This window comes from Dermacentor silvarum, chromosome 11, assembly GCF_013339745.2.
Source record: "Dermacentor silvarum isolate Dsil-2018 chromosome 11, BIME_Dsil_1.4, whole genome shotgun sequence".
NCBI classification, from domain to species: domain Eukaryota; kingdom Metazoa; phylum Arthropoda; class Arachnida; order Ixodida; family Ixodidae; genus Dermacentor; species Dermacentor silvarum.
In genome coordinates, this window is record NC_051164.1 from 102,254,086 (window position 1) to 102,270,944 (window position 16,859).

Below are 16,859 nucleotides of genomic sequence, written 5' to 3' on the forward strand. Positions count from 1 at the left end.
ATTAAACGGATGCATTAAAACGGCTGTCACATCTACGGGCATCTTTACTATAGAAAAGAACCGATGTGGTCGTGTTAAGCGGGTTATACGGATTAAGCGCTGTACTATCTCGCTATCTCGCAGGGATTGCGGCGGGGCTGATTAAGCTATAGGTGGTATTTCATTATTTTTTGTTTGTAAGGGCGTAGAGAGAGAAGCAATAAACGAGACAAACGAACCGTCACGACGGATGGTGACCGAGACATGAGTGATTGTGGCCTCTCCATTGCAAGCGCGAGAACCTCTTTACATCAAATAAAAAAAAGCAAACGCACATACACGGCGAAAAATGCAATACTAAGTTGTGTTTTGTAGGTTTTCCTCAACGGAGAGTTGCTCCAAATATTATTTCAATCCACATCATATAGCTACAAGATGTGACAAATCACTTACCAGGCCATATGGGCCTAATAATTCTGATTACTGATGATAAAATGGGGACGAAACGCAAACGCGATCCCGGAGCTACACAAACTATAGCCCGAACTCCCACTTTGTAGATTACCAGCCTCAATGTGTGTAGTCAGAAGCTGATAATTTCATTATTATTATTATCCGGCGTCGGCAACCGGCGTGCGATGCGGGTGGCGGAGAAAATCTCCAACCACCCCGACCAGCGCAGGCCCTCCAAGTGGTGCAAGGTTTTGGTGAACAAAAATTGAATTTCTCGTAGTGGAATCCGTCAGGAAAATGGTAAAGTACGACTTCACCATTCGGCGTCGGATTCGCCGTCGGACTGTTTGCCAATCGACGTCGGATTGCAATTTGAATGTACGAGAAAACCTAATTCTGCTACGTCGAAACTCAAACACAAACCCTTTTTTAAGCATTTCTACCAGACCTACAGCCGCGCGTTGCGATGCGAACGGGTCCCGATAACGCTATCGCGTTCTACTCTTAAAGGCGAAGCTTAAGCGTCCTCCAATTATTTTATACTTTTTCAGGTACCTTCAGGGTCCATGATCATTAAAAAGGGGAGTGGGTACAGTGTTAGTGAAAAAGGAAAGAACGAATAAATATTACGAATAATTTGTTGCGCAGTTTGATTGGGAGCACATTTACAGCGTTCCGGCTAATACAATCTTAGCTAATGCCTTATGAAAATGTTCATTGTTACTGGTGGTAACTATTTGACTTGGACAAAAATGATAGACAAAGGCAATATGACAAAGATGACTTAGTAATAAGTACGTCAATGCCTAGCGGCATGGTCAACGCGTGATTATATGTGGTTTGGCGGATGAATTATATTCGAGTAGTAGTCGAAGTCCTGGGCATGATGCTGTTTGTCATCCATTATAGTGCATTGGTAAATGTCGACTGTGACTTACGTAAGGTCAACTTCGTGCTGTGCTGACTTCTTCAATCGCGTTTTTCAGAGCATATACCTAGACGTCTACGCTTGTGCCCGTGTAGGCATTCTGTTTTGTGAATTTGCATTGAGTACCACGTGAAGACTTCTCGTACTCACATTACGCTTTTATTACTGTTATTCAACGTTTCGTATTAAGTGACGAGAAGTGGTGGTCAACAATTGAAAGTGACTATTTGTTTTCATTTAAATGATAAAAATGTAGAGGTTCTAATCAACAAAAGTCAATGTATTGACTGTCGTTGCAAGAGAAACGAGGTAGGTCTGAGAATAGGGGACAAGACAGTAGGGAGGAATATTTCAATGCAAAGAAGATAATTAAGAAGTCGGTTTATTGATTGGTTTATTCGGATGTTGCGGGAAATGTTAGCAACCATTTGATGACCAGTTATTCCGCAAACTGTAAATTGCAGAAGGGTTAGAGGGTGATAACATTATGTGGCACGATTACACCCCCACAATAAGCACGAAAAGAAAAGGAAAATGCAAATGGCATGTGAAAAACTAATTTTGCTATAAAATCAATGGAACACTTATAATACGGTTAACTCGATTACGCACATTCAAGATTGACTCTTGTCTATATGACAGAGCTGTTTCAGTTAACGGCTGTGCATTCCAATCACGTATTGTTCAGAGAACACAGAATGTTCAAAACGTTCTGCTGAAAACGAATATCAACCCAGATATCTGTACTTATTTACCACGTGTCGGGACTGCAATCGCCACTGCAGATAGTCTCCAACTGAGGCCCCTTCTGCCGTGTGTTCAGATCCAAGAATTTCAGTCGTTTCGTCTCTGATACCGACCGAATCTAGCATTCTGGAACGCTCGGCCGGATCTGTAAACGTGCCTACCGCGGACAGGCAGTCACGCAGAGCTGCAGCAGTGCCTTTTGATAACCCCGGCGGAATAGGAAGTAATACCCGAGAGTCCTATTTACATTTGCTCGTTCCTCTCGTAGCCGCCCCGGTATACAATGCAACGCGACACGAGGCCGTTTCTGATAGCTTACGGAAATCGAAGCCATCAGGATCAACTCGCGCGTACGACAGGCACGCGACACGTATGCGTGTCGGGTTATTTGGGAGAGTGCATCGCGGGGCCAGCGGCCCGCAGTAAAAGCGATTCCGCGCCACCCTGCCGATCTGACCGCGTTGTTGCTTCGATCCACGACGACAACAGGTGGCCTCACTGCGATGCATCCCGCGTGAACCGGCGCCCTCTTTCCCACGGGTTTTGCACCTCGAAAGAAGGCACGCTATACCCCCTCGCATGGCGCTCGATTCATTTATCGGTGCTCTTTCTCGGCAACTACCGCGTTAGCGCGAGCTTAACGCTTTCTCATTACTGTTCGCAGAAGCAAAGCTTCCTGCCAGTCTTCGTAGCCATGGTATGCGAAAAGTAGCAATCATTCCACTTGTTGCCATTCTGATTAGTGAAAACTTTTGGGAAGCAATGGGTGACGTTCGGTAGTCGCGAAACTTTTTTGCAGTACTGTTAGCGCGCGCGCGTGTGCGCGTGCGTGTGCGCGTGCGTGTGCGCGTGTGTGTGCGTGTGTGTGCGTGTGTGCGCGTGTGTGTGCGTGTGTGTGCGTGTGTGTGTGTGTGTGTGTGCGTGTGCGCGCGCGTTAAACATTAAACATTAAATTAGCACGTACTTTTCATCTCATTTGAGTGCCCACATGATTTTAACTTTTGCGATGATGACGACGGCAAGAAAGACGGCTGATATTAACAACAGCAAACTGACAAACCTTTTCATAATGTCACAACAGAAGGCCGATGAATCACCGCACTGTGCGATTCAAGTCGCTTTCAGTTCGTGATGGACGAAAAACATTTTCTTTCTTTAAAAAAAAATCTGTGGATACATGACGATGGAATTCGTATGGCATACGCGTTTCCGCCGTTGAGGCAGCCATTACCCTTACGACAAAATTTGTCTTATTTATCTAACGCAAGCAAACAAATAAACAAGCTTTTGGAAGCCTAAAGTGCATTCAGGCTTCAGTGTCATTTTCTTTTCCCGTTTTCTGGAAAATTGACAATCAAAGCAAAGCTTGGGTGTGAGGCATACATATATGCAGCGGAGCGCTTACGTTCGCGCGAATACGGTACCCCCGCCGTCCGCGCTCATCCAGAGCCAATCGGCGTGCTACACAAAAGGTGGTCCAGAGAAAACACCTTCGCCGCCCCCGTCGGAAAGAAGAGTTACGTGTGCCGTATACACACACACAACCGCGCACAGCCCTTCAAGAGATTATCTCAGACCGAGCTCACGGCGGTCTCGGCAGTGCGTGCTTGCTTCCTTCCTTCCTGGTTGAGACCTTCGGCAGCTACGCGGAGAAATCCGGTTGCGTCTAAATTAAGGCGGCCTCCTCTCCCCTCGCATCGTGCTCTCAGCGAGGAAGCAGCATCGTGGGCCCGTGACTGACGTCGTTGTGCTCACCCATTCGGCACGCCGCATAAGATGTCTCCGGCCTGTGCAATGTAGACGCAAGCGTATAGGATATCGGCAGCGGAGATCTACAATATCGTTTTAGATCGTTGAAACTCGGAGCTCGCTACTGGAAGGGAAGTGCGACGGTTTGCGGTGAAACTTTAAGTGCGCGCTCAACTAGTGCTCTCTTTTTTCAACCCGCCCTCTTTTTTTTTTTTTCTTTTAGTTCGTATACGTCCATTCCTCCAGTGCAGAGTAGCAAACCAGACCTGCTTCTGGTTAACCTATCCGAATTTCCTGCTTTCTATTTCTCTTTCTTACTGACTTGGCCTTGCCAAGTCTGTTCAGATCCCTTTTCCTATTACCACCCGTACAGGGTAGCAAACAAGACTCTTTTAAATGCATAAGCATTTCTATGCTTACCCAACAAGAAAACTGTCCGTCAGTCCGTCCGTCCGTCCGTCCATCCGACCCGTAAGACGATCGCTTCAAGATAGAGCCCGCAGCTGCGAGCCACGTTATACCTTAGTGCTGCCTGTCGCTTCAACGCGACCGAAGCGGCAAAAACACAGCGCGCGGAGCTCTCTGTCCACTTCGCAGGTTGCTTTCAAGATACGGTCCACGCTGCCGTGCCAGAGCACGTTTGATCGGTCCGCGCCGCCGTCGGAGTCCTTTGATCACGGTTATAATGGTTCGACGCGGATGGAAAAGGCGCAAAGAGCGATAACTGCTTATGACGATCGGAATGTCATCAGTGCACTAGCGTACTTTCTTTGCGTTATCAATGCACCTTGCGCCGCCGTCCGCACCAGTTCGTGTCGCCGCAGCGCTGTCGTTTGTACTGGCCGGATCAAGTGTCATAACACTGATAACGACACCGGGCTGCGTGGAGATGAGCAAGTACACAATGCTTACGCATACTTAGGCAACTCCCGGAGAAGTTTGTGTGAATTTTTCTACCTTTTTTTTTCTGGCTAACGTGCCTGTCTTTCCTCTGTTTCGCTCTCTCGACATCACGCCCACGGAGCTGTTCTGCAATTTGCTCTTTTTTTTCTTTGCAGCCCCTATTCTTCCCTCGCGGTGTGGGGTAGTAAATCCAAAACGCGCATCTCGCTAACCTGCCTGCCCCCCCCCCCCTCCCCTTCTCCCACTATATCCCTGTCTATACACATAGGCCACAAGACTTATTAGCCGGAACAGCAATACAAAAAGAAACATCTCATCATCTCCCAGCGATAACAAGGTGGAAGTAATTCCCTGATATCACTGAATCTTCTTAGGGCCGCTCGAAATTTCGCAACGCACCTCAAGTCATTTTACACAAAAATACCTTCGTCGCAGCATCACAGATTTTTGCTCCCCCTCCCTTTTTTTTATTTCCTTTGTGTCTTTAACGTACTACTTAGTTACCTGTGCATTTCCAAAGCATAATTACACTATTTTCTTGCCACAGTGGCAACTATATTTCGAGGCATTCTAGTGACGTAGTTTCTTTCCCCTTATTTTTCGGCGTATTTTTCGCTCGTCATAGCTGTGTCCGTCAGCTGCCTCGTCACAAGCCCACAACCCCTTAACGGGCCGTGCCGACAAGTGGTGACCGGGTTCGAAATTAGGTGAGGTTGCGCTAAACGCCGGTACGAGAGTACCTATACGCTCAAACCGCACCGCACGCCTGCCGCACGCGTGCGGTCATGCAGGAAAATTGCACATGTGGCAGGAAAGTGCACTAATTTTGGTCCGCACTGCTTGTGCGGACCCAGTGGAAGCCGAAACGTGCGCACCTGTGTGCGACATGTGCAATTTGTCCCCAGTGTAAACCGAAATCAGTGCACCTGGGTGCGACATGTGAAGTTTCTCGCACGCGTGCGGTGCGCCGTGCGGTTTGAGAGTAAGTCAGCCCTTCAAGGTATGGTCTTGTCCATAACATTCTCCTCTTGCACATCTGGAGTGCTATTCTGGACATAGAATTCCACCGCATTGTCAAATTCGCCACCTTGTCAGCTATGATTCGTCCAGGGGGCTGCTACGGCCTCTCTGATTGGCTCAAGATTCCGCAATAGGAGCAATTCGACACTGTCCGGGGTGCTATTCTGGACATGGTCAAATTCCGCCATATCGCCAAAATTATGTAATTGCACGCAGTATTTTGAACTAATGAGAGAGGCCAAGACGGCGGTTATACGACCTGTCTGATTGGCTTATTATGCCCCCATTGCAGAATACGACAATACGGTGGAATTTGACAATGTCCAGAATAGGAACTCCGAATAGCATCCCCGTTTAAGCAAGAACACTCTATCTCGATCCTGGTCACCAACTTCTCGACGAGGCTCGCGCAAGGGTTTGATGTCGTTGACTGAAGATGGCGAACGAACACTGCCGGCAAGCAGGCGATAACAACTGGCTGGGGCCGCTATCTCCGTCCTTCGTTCACACATTCACGCCGTACCCCAAAAAAGAAAATCGTGACCCATCCCACTGTGTGAAGGTGGATGACCAGCGAAGCTGTTTAGCGACACAGAGGTGACACAGAATTTTGAACAAAGGTACGAACATATTATTGTCCGGATTGGTGTTGTTTTGTAGATGCTGCCCAATACGAAGGCGACTCCAGCCATTTTGTTGCTAACGTCCTGGACATGACGGGCCGAGTGTTATCAGCCGCGTCAATCAAGACGTCATCGGCTTGCAAGGCGGAGCAGCTGGCCATTGCCCTGGGGCTCCTTCGGACGGACAGGGAGGATATTTACACGGACTCGAGATCAGCCCTTCGAGCTTTCTCGACTGGGGCAGTTTGTGAAGAGGTTGGTAGGGCACTTGAGGGTTCCCGGCGCACATAGTTCCCGGCGCACGAGGGTGCAGAACTAAAGGGGCTAGCCAACGTTAATGAGTTGGCCCATTCCCGGGCGCGAGGTCTTATTGGCCGCGCCGGGCACTGGGAGGCCGGTGTGCCGGATGGGACTGGCGACGGGCTTGGTCCGACCTTTTCGGAGGCAGAACCCCGCCGTTTCAGGGACATTCTCTCCACCTTCAACGAGATCACTAGCCACTATCAGATGAGTCGCAGGGCTTTCACCCTGCCACATCGAAAATCTCACGAGGCCTCAAGCCGTGACCATCAGGCTAATACAAACGAACTCGTATCCCACTCTCTCTGTCATCAGTAGGTACACGGAGATCTCCCCTCTGTGTCCCGACTGCGGCGGAGTTAGTGATTTTAAACACATGCTCTGGGAGTGCCCCTCTTTACAGCACCACACGGACCACGTATTGATGGCGGAAGCATTTTATTCATTGGTCAATAGCCACGAATGGATTAATCAACTCCGGGCTGTCCAGAAGGCCCACGATGCGGCGGTGAGGCTAGGCCTTCCCGTCCCAACGTGGGAGCGGCCCGCAGTCTTGCCCCTATAAAAACGGGATTAAGATTCTTCCGGACCTAAATAAATTTTACCGCCACCACCACCACCACCATTGGAATGATGAGCGGCAAGGGAGCCAGCTTTGGAAGACGACGACGCTCGCGCCATTGCTGATGATGATAGTTTTTCGGCGCGGACGCCACAAAACCCCATCTTCTAGTCATAGACAGCTTTGCTGTCAAAAAAACAAAAACAAAATATGACTACCACCTCCTATACAAAAACGCTGAAACAGACCAAGCCCGCAATGTGTGCAGAACGAAGGGCTTCCTCTCCGCGACGTAATGAACTGCGCGCGCAGAAAGTCCGCCCGTCAACTTGTCCTCCGCCGGAAAGATTTCGGCCGTCACTGTCCTCACCGGAGCGTAGGGGAAGCAGCGGCACGCAGTTGCGACAGCCGTCTACTCCGCTGCCCCCCACCCAGCTCGTCGCACGCTTCTTCCTCCCGTTCGATCTTCGTTTCCTCCGCACGTGTTGAAAAGTACGCTCCTCGACGGAACGTCCTGGCGACCGCCTGTCTCTGCCTCGGCTTGTCCGCGGGGTCAGCGCAGGGGTGGCGTCGCGTCAGAAGGCGACGAGGGGAAGGAAAGTGGGGCCTCAGTCCGGGCGCATCGGCGACGCGCGGCCCGCTTTGTTCGCCCCCTTTTGTTTTGCTTCCAACGGCGCGCCCACATCGCCGAGGAACTAGCTTCCGCGCTTTGCTCTGCAGGAGAGACGCCGCTCGGAACACGCGAAGCGCTGGAGCGGAACGTACGAGACGAAGCTGTGTAAGCGAGTATATACGATGCCGCTGCGCGTGGAATATTTCCTCGTGCAATAAAAAGAAGCAATAAAAAGTACACGCTGATCGCTCTGGACTTGTTTGTGTGGCAGGTCATGTTTGCGTGACTGAATTTCGCGGCTGCGGGACGTTCGGCAGCCGCGGTTCTTGCATCGTGGACCTCATTTAACTGAAAGCGTCAGAGACGATAGTTGCGGCGTTGATAAGTTTCTTACCGGATAGATGCATTCAGTTTGGTCATCGGCGCCTACACTGTTTTTGCTTTTTCTTTATTTTAGGCTTCTCTTCGTTTGCTTGCTGCGTTTAGCTGTACATTCTTGTCAGCATTTTAGAAAGTGTTCCTATGCTTGTAGGGTTTTGTGCTTCATTCAATTGTGTGGGCCCTGAAATGATCGTGTTCTTTTTTTCTCATGTCATTTCTATCTGCTTTTATATGAGGGTGACACGTTTAAAAGTGCCGCAGACATGCTCGGCTAAGTTTACAATCAATCGATCACAAGAACAACATAACAGAAACAACAATAACGACGCCGAAGACAGTGGCAAGCAGTGCGAAGATGCAGGTAAATAATCATCAACATAGCAACGTCCGCTACAGGCAGATGAATGTAAAGCATTCTCTGCGAATATGCAGTGTATCATGCGACAGTGGTGAATTTTAGTTAAAAGCACATATACAGCAAGAATCACGCAAGAAATTTATTTACTTGCGACCTCATTAAGTTTCGGTTGTGGTGCCGTGTGGAGGCGCCTTTCGATCTCTGCGGCGGAGATGCCGCCCGTCCTGTTTTGTGTGTTCTCTCATCCACGTCCATACTGCGTCGTTATTTTTCTTCAAGAAATTTATTGCGACTCATCCGCCACTCGAATCAAAAAGTGCAAGGTCACCCCTGCGCGGTGTTCATAGCATGTCACTTGCGTCTTTGTTTGTTTCTCGCAAATGTCCGTGTGTTTCAGAGCCGATGGAATTGCTAAAGCCTCTTATAACAATATGCTTTGGCCTGAAATCTCGGGGAAAGAAACATTGCTTCAAACACATTTTTAGCGTTTACTAGTAATTAGCCGGGCTTCACGTCAGAAAGCCGTGGCTTGGTTATGAGTGTCGCCATACCGGAGACTCTGGAATAGCTTTAACGTCCGCTCTCGGTACCCGACCATTCTCACATTCCGAATTCATGCATTTTGTTTTTATTACATGCAACAGCCAAGTGAAAAGGCGTCGCCATTGACAGCAAACGGCGACGACTCCTCTACATATTTTCAGAGCACTGAAAGAAATAATAATAGATCCCCCCTCGGAATGAGGCTGGCACGCAGGAGAAAATCGAATCTGCGACCTCCTACTCAGCAGCGCGCAACGCCGTATCAGTGACTGAGCTACCGCTGCGATTTCTCTTATCATCACATCATTCGGGACTAGAAGACATTCACAAGTTCGCACGTCGTCAAAGACATGCTAGACTTCCTTCACGCACCTCAAAACCACGCTTCGAAACCATCGCTCGGTAGCAGCCTATATTCCACTACGAGAAGCTCCCAAATCACCTACGTTCAGTGTATTCGTCGCTGCTCACTTCGTTGGCCGCACATTTTCCCACAAGGAGTACTACATGCCCGTAGGGTGAACAACTCTCACGAGAGCCGGGGCGCGCGAGCTCTTTTGTTCTTTCCTCCTCTCCCTCCTAAACGCTCCACGAACAGGCTACGTTGCGAAATTTGGCCGCATCATTTTCGTGCACGTGTATCTCGATGCCACGGTTTTTAAGCGCCCGCGTCTCGCTCGGTTATTATGGCATGCGGCGTGTATTCGGCACCCCCTTAAAAGGCGAAGGAACGCGCGTGAGAAACAAATTTCTTTTTCTCATATTATTTATTTTATTTTTTTTTTTTATTCGGGCAGAATGTTTCATTACTGCGCGGACCGGTCAGCGGTGTCCGTCCTGCCGGGCATCTGGGGCGGCTGCATAGCCTTGGCCGACCTCGTATCATGCACGTCCATCAAGCTTCAACCCGGGCGTCCTCCAACCCACCGAAAAAAAAAGGGGGGCGTGCGGGCGTTAAAGACCAAGAAGACGTGCACTCCTTTGACACGAACGAAAAAAATGCGCGTGCTGTGATACGGCGTTGGAGCACAGAGATAAACAAAAGGAGAGAAGGTTAAGGTGTAAGCCATAGGAGTCACCCATCAATGGCGACCACCGCTGCGATGTTCTGTAGTTCATCTGCACTCTCCGGCGTCACAGAGCGAACTGCTAAAGCGGCCCAGCTAGTCTGCCGCCCCGAAACTAGGCCACATCTAAAGCGTGTATCCCTTGTAAGTGCTCAGTCAAGGAGACTGGTAGGTGACGGGCGTAAAATGGAGGCTCCTTAGTTATCGAATTTCCTCAAGCTTGATGGATTGATTGGGATTTAACGATCCGAAGTAATTCACTAATATCAAAAAGGATATGCACCATATACAATAATACCATATAATTGTAGGGGATGTCCCATATGAAAACTCGTATGTTCCCATATATCATATAGGGCACGTCCTCATATGATACTTAGTTTTTATAGGAGACCCCCGTATGTTTCTATGAGATTGTTGGATGTGGAGGAGGTAGGAGGAAACAACTTTGACACCAAGGACTTGGTCAGGTGAGAAAGGGGGGAGGGGGGGGGGGTCAGGGGAATACCCCCCCAGATGTTGAACCGTAACTCTTCGCAGCAAAACGTCGGCGCAAGACAACGGTAAAGCGAAAATTCTCTTTAGCGACGTATTGTGTGAAGGCAATTCGTATCTCATTAGGCTTAAGACATCGGCCGTGCCTTGCCTAACTGGGAACGCTAGTATATGATTCGTCTCTGAATCTCGTTCACCTGAGTCCTGTGAGAACAAAACAAAACGCTGGTTTTGGCGAACTCACAAAACACTTTTGCATGACTCCATCCTCTCTCCTCAGGTGGTCTCGGCAGCCAGCCTACGAGCGCGGCAAATCGCCTTTGCACGCATTACGACGAGGAAGACATGTACGGTTATTCTTCGTTGGCCGAAATCCTGAAAAACATCGGAGGATTGCTACGTTGCGATGAACAAAGGCGAATCGCGTAATAAGAGACAGCCAGTAGTAGCACGGCGTGTTCGCGCTTGTCCAACAACAATTATGGGGGCTGCTTGGATTTTTCATTCTTAGTTCTCGTTCTAGAAAAAAAAAACACTTAAGGGCTTCTAGGTCACTGACCGAGTCAAAAGTTCATTGACGTTTCGCTATTGTGAACGTTTGACGTTTGGCATTGACGTTTGGTATTGGGAACAAGCAACACGTATAGTTTCCGAAACGTCAATTAACTATTGACTTGGTCGGCGACCCGAAAACCTTTGTTTTTTCTAACAAGAGCTACCTGACCAAACGAGTTTTCATCGAACTTAGTTTTTGTTTTGGGCAGTTCCAGTTTCAGTGAGACATACGGAGCAGCTGCAATCTTTAACGTCTTGAACATTTTCCGCAGAAGTGCACTTAGTCTCAGCAACGTTGGAAGTCAACGAAAGAGACAGCCTCGGCTTGGTACCAGTCTTTCGAAATTTCATAGGCCTAAAGAGATGACAAGTCACTGGTCGGAACGCCAGCATTGGATAGGGGCCTCTTCCTTCTCCGCTCCTACCAAATAGTGTGAAACCCCTGTTTACGCTCCTGATAGACCTTTTATTACTATAGCGTGTGCCGAAGATTATACAGGCAGTCCTTCATAAGTAAAACACATAAAAATTATGTTGTAACCTCTGTCCACGAATGTACCCTTGCCTGCGTCCCCTCCGAGGCTGAGGAAAACAAAGATGTTCACACCCTTGTTCACTCTCAGTTCAAGACATCGTTGTAAACGTTGTTCGCGAGCATACCCATGTCCACTTTGCTGTGATTAGTGTAGAGGAAAGTGTGGCTAAGTTTGTCACTATCTTCAATAGCAAGCTCCCCATTTCAGATTGCATATTTTAAGTCGTGCAGCGTAGCTAGCCTCCTGTATTTTTTCAGTGCCAGCCCGGTGACGCCCAAAGAAGGGGTCACTGAGAGGGCGCCACTTTGCCAGTAGTTAATCACAGTTAATGGGGTATGGTTAGGGTCATGTCAACTACCCTTCATCGTACACCATGCGGAAGCCAAGGAGCGAATACGGATCGTCAACAGAGCTTAGCGATAGTCGTCCATGCTCTGGCAACAAAAGGTATAACCGACTGGGAATGTGGTGCGACTGCAGGGGACCACTGACTCCGATGCATTGCGGATTGACTGGGCAGGCATTCAAAAATACAGGAGGAAAAATACATTGAAAAATAAATTTTCCCCATCTCCTCTGATCAGCAGCTTTCTTTTTGCAGATCTTCATCTTACCTTTCGCTTCTTTTGTACAAGATCTGCATACCACTTTTATTGTTCGCAGGTTTAACAAACGCAGACCTTAAGCGGGGTAAAATAAAGCATGTGGGCCTGTTTTTGTGTCTTTTTTCTTATTAGCGTTGTGCTTTCAATTGTCAGCGCATTCTCAGAATTGACGCAGCCAGACATAGGACAGGTGCTATTCCGTGTTGCCTTCTTTTGTCCCGTCTAAGGTGTGCGCTTGTTAAACCTGCAAGTATGAACCAAGTATCCCAGCACCGGTTTAAATTGAAATACGTTTACTGTGCATCCTTAACGTCAACAATGTTTCAAAAGTTCTAGAGTGACTGGAGCAAACGCGGCCTTCCACATGAGTCACGCAAGCCCATCATCGGCTTCGGCGAAAGCGGATGCCAGAGAAATTCGCGTCTCAACGCACTTGTCATGGATGTATTGACCTGAGACCAGACGGAAATATAGCGATGACAGCTTCAGCCAGCTGCACAAACAAAAGCACGTTCACTTTAAACGATGCCTTTTGCAGAGGCTTCTTGGACGGAAGCAGTAGTTGCTGTCCAAGGATAGAAGGCAGGTCAAGTAAAAGGTCGGTCAACGCCTGAAGGTAGGCCTGTGGGAATCGCGGTTTATTCAGAAGGAGCAAGGGGTTGCCTCGCCCGTCGTAATAGAAAGCCGAGGCGTTCCGCCTCCATCTGCCCAAACAAAAACCCGAACCATACGTTCAGCGAACATAAACGATGGAGTAGGAAGATCGTTCGGAAACCGCCTAGACGACCGCCGAGGTCAAGTCGTTAGACAGTGAAAAAGAAAAAGGAAAAAAAAAGAAAGGTATTGCCTCTTATTTCGACCGCTTCTTGCTCGAGATAACACATGACAAGAGAGATAGAAAAATGGAGGAAAGGCCCACCATGAGGCTCTATATGCACTCTAGCGGTACTCGGGCACGCAGCGAACAGAAAAAAAAAATGGCGACCGCAGAAGCAGACGACGACCGCAAAGGCGCGCGCCGTCTGCAACAACGAAAAGTTAACGTCGTCTGCAGCAACCGGCCCCCGACTCATTCGGAAGAGGACGGTGTAATTGGACGAGCAAACCGCGATGCGTCCACACGCGTTCATGCGCTTCGCGGCGCGGCCGGCGAATGATGTCAGAACAAAGAAGCAAAAGCAAAAAAAAAGAAAGAGAGAGAGAGAAATGCAACAGGGGTTGCGGGAAGAGTCGGCGGGAGGGTTGGTCATGCCGGCTTTCGAAGCGGAAGTCAAGGAAAGCCTGTGGCAGGTACGTATTGCTTGCGCACGATCGCAGGGGTGCGCGTTCCCTAACAGCCGGCCGCGCGCTGGGTTCCATCAGTCGAAAGAAACTGAAAGGCAAACGATCAGAGAGCGAAAGCATCGCACTCTTTTAGAGGACAGCGTGTAATCAGGCTCCCAAATGAGCACGCATCGGTTGGAAAGCGAATGCCATACTCTGAAAGGACGTGTACTCAGATGAGACGGTTAGGCTGACGTCTGGGACCTCGTTTGATATAATAACTCCCTTCAATTCTATGCGACTGCATAACTGTATAACTCTACAAACGTTATTTAGATCGTGTACAGGGTTTTGTTTCAAACGTAAATAGTCGTCCACGTTGCTGAAAAAGCCAACCAGGTATGTCGTAGTTATTTATTAACGAAAAGCGACAGACGACGCTCGGTTGACGCGCTCTGCTCACAGCGGAGACAGACGTTGACGTATACGGGTGGGTAATTAGTGCTCGTCTTTTGATTATACAGGATTGCACGTGTCAGCGATTGCGGTAGGCAGTGATTGAGACGGATTCGGAATTGATTGCGCATCTGACCCAGACGACATAGAACAGTAATAACGCTTGTCGTATGCGCGGTTGGTGCGCCGGGCGCCATCACGTCATCGCCGTCTGAGCGCCCATGTTGACTATACAAAATGTGAGATGCACTGAGCACCTTCTAATTACGCCAGCCGACAGATGGGTGGGGTAAACGCATTGCGAGTACAATGGAAAGACATATGAAAGGTTATACGTACACCTTTCTGCTGCAATATAATCTTGATTTACCGCAATATAAACATCTTGGATGTTGAGACTTTGTGTTTCCGTGGCTTTTGGCTACATTTTTCCCTTTGGTACACGCGTTTTACTCACGGACAATGACTCAATGAAATGCATTGCATTCGTGACAGTTCGTGTAAGTTTGTTTCAGGAGTTGATTGTGTGATAACGTGCCGAAGTGATAATGTGCGTTTTTGTTTTTCAGCGTTTATACGATACCACGTGTCAATTGCAACACATTGTCTTTCTTTCGCTTTCCATCAGGCTTAGTTGATGTAAACTTTGTTGTCTTAGCTGACATCTCACGGAAATGGCGGTGCGCTTAGCAAGCAAGAATGATTTACAGAAGTTGCGCGTGCAAGTCTCGTTAAAATTTCTCCAATGTTCAAGGCCTTGAAACTTGTTCTTTGTCCACAAAAGTTTAAGCGTTGTACTTTCAAATTTCTCATGCAACCAGCAGCAGACGGCACCATCTACTGTTGCAGATTTCTCGCATTATTAATGTAAATAACAACCGCAACAACAACATGCTAACAAAACTTGGTGATACGTGACAGTTAAACACCGATCATCAAAAGATACGATTCATTTGTTTACCGTGCTGCTTTCAAAAACAAATTATGTGATTACAACAATCCTCCTTTTCAGCCTTGTTGAAGGGAAAGTAATCTTAGCATAATGGTACATGACACGATGCAGATAGTAAATTCACAGGAGGAAACAGTGAGGTTAGCGCAATATTTATACCAACAGAGGGCATTACGTCACATTTACTACTACTTCATCTAGAATAAACAAGAGTCTCGGAAAGCGATGAGGCCGCCAGCTCTTTATAATACACCACTTATACGAAACGCGTACACCTTGGGCGGACGAATGACAAGCGGTGTGAACAAACGGCACAGCTTACGTATAAGCATGTCGAACTCAATAACGTTCCATAACGGTAAGGAATGATGACTTCAGTTGAAGTGAACACATTTCAGCAGTAAGATTGTTTCTGTAGCAATTTTGTCATCCACAGTTTCTTTTGTAAGAAAACTGAAATAAACTGGTAATATAGACTGAGATGTATGGATGGATGGACGCATGGTTGGGTATAGGCAAAATGAGAAAATGCTCGGATACTTAGGTGCGCATTAAAAAACACCACAAGATCAAAATGCATCTTTACCCTTCACTATATACGCTGTTCCTCGTAACGTACTTTGCAGTTTCGAGACTTCGAACTCCACCTTTCTTTTATTACTTTTAGAAAAATGAAACCACCTAATATATCGCAAGTTAGGCCAAACGATAAGTCGAACGAGCATGTGCTTCAAGTGAAACAATAGATGTGCTGCAGGCTTGTAAAACACACAAGAAAATCTCTTAGCAGTTAGCGGCGCTGATGCGTTGATCAGTGATGTTTATTCTGCTGCACCTAAAGTAATTCGGACATTGACCAGTGTGTGTGATAATGATAATAGTGTATATGATTATGGTGTTGTGTGAGCAGTGTACTCTTGCAGTGACAGAGGCGACCAACGTGTATCACGAATACACGCGCGACAGGATTTCTTGAAAGCAATTTCGCGTCAACGACAGAAGCTGCCCCTCACAGGGCGTCACGCCAGAAATGCGTCGCGCGAAGCTTACGCAACTCTTTCGTGGCTGTCACCAACGCTGTCCGCAGGTGACGCGACATCGCGAGATTGTTTCTTGCTCTAGCTTGCATCACCTGCCGAAACCATCAGTCGAGCCAGGCGTGGTTAGAACAAGGACATACTGTGTGTTTGTTGCCAATGTTTTCAATCCATAATAAATAAATCGATCAAGAGATTCCTGCGGTTCTTTCATTAAGTTGTTTGTTGAATTTTGCGGGATTCTTGGAGATTTCTGTTCACACATTGTTCCTGAAAAATCATGTAATGCTTTCTTTCATTTATTGTAACGCGCCCTCCATTTAACGATGTAATAGACTAACGAGCATTTAACCTTAAGTAAAAATGAAAACATATATATGTTTGTGTGTGTGTGTGTGTGTGTGTGTGTGTGTGTGTGTGTGTGTGTGTGTGTGTGTGTGTGTGTTGATTGGTTGCAAATGGCACATTTACGCTTCCGATATACCCAGCACACTGCAGTCGAGCGGTAGTTGATAGTTTTACAGGAATAGTTTTTTGATAGTTTTACAGCGGAGTTGATAGTTTTTACAAGAAATTCGAGTCTCAGAATGGCGTGGCTTTTTATTCTTAGTTTTATTCCCAACGCTGAAAAAAAAAAGAATCAGGCCAAGAAGTTGGGGTCCTATACCACTGCCAGCCAGCCGGCCGTTCCTGTCATCATCGTCAAAATGTAACTGCCATTCGTAGCAGCTTCG

The 16,859-nt window shown here is 47.7% G+C and overlaps 1 protein-coding gene across 2 annotated transcripts in view; it reads left to right on the top strand.

Moving 5' to 3' along the window:
• Positions 1-16,859, top strand: part of LOC119433990 (uncharacterized) — a 165,286-nt gene that overhangs the window by 51,528 nt on the left and 96,899 nt on the right. The window lies entirely within an intron of this gene.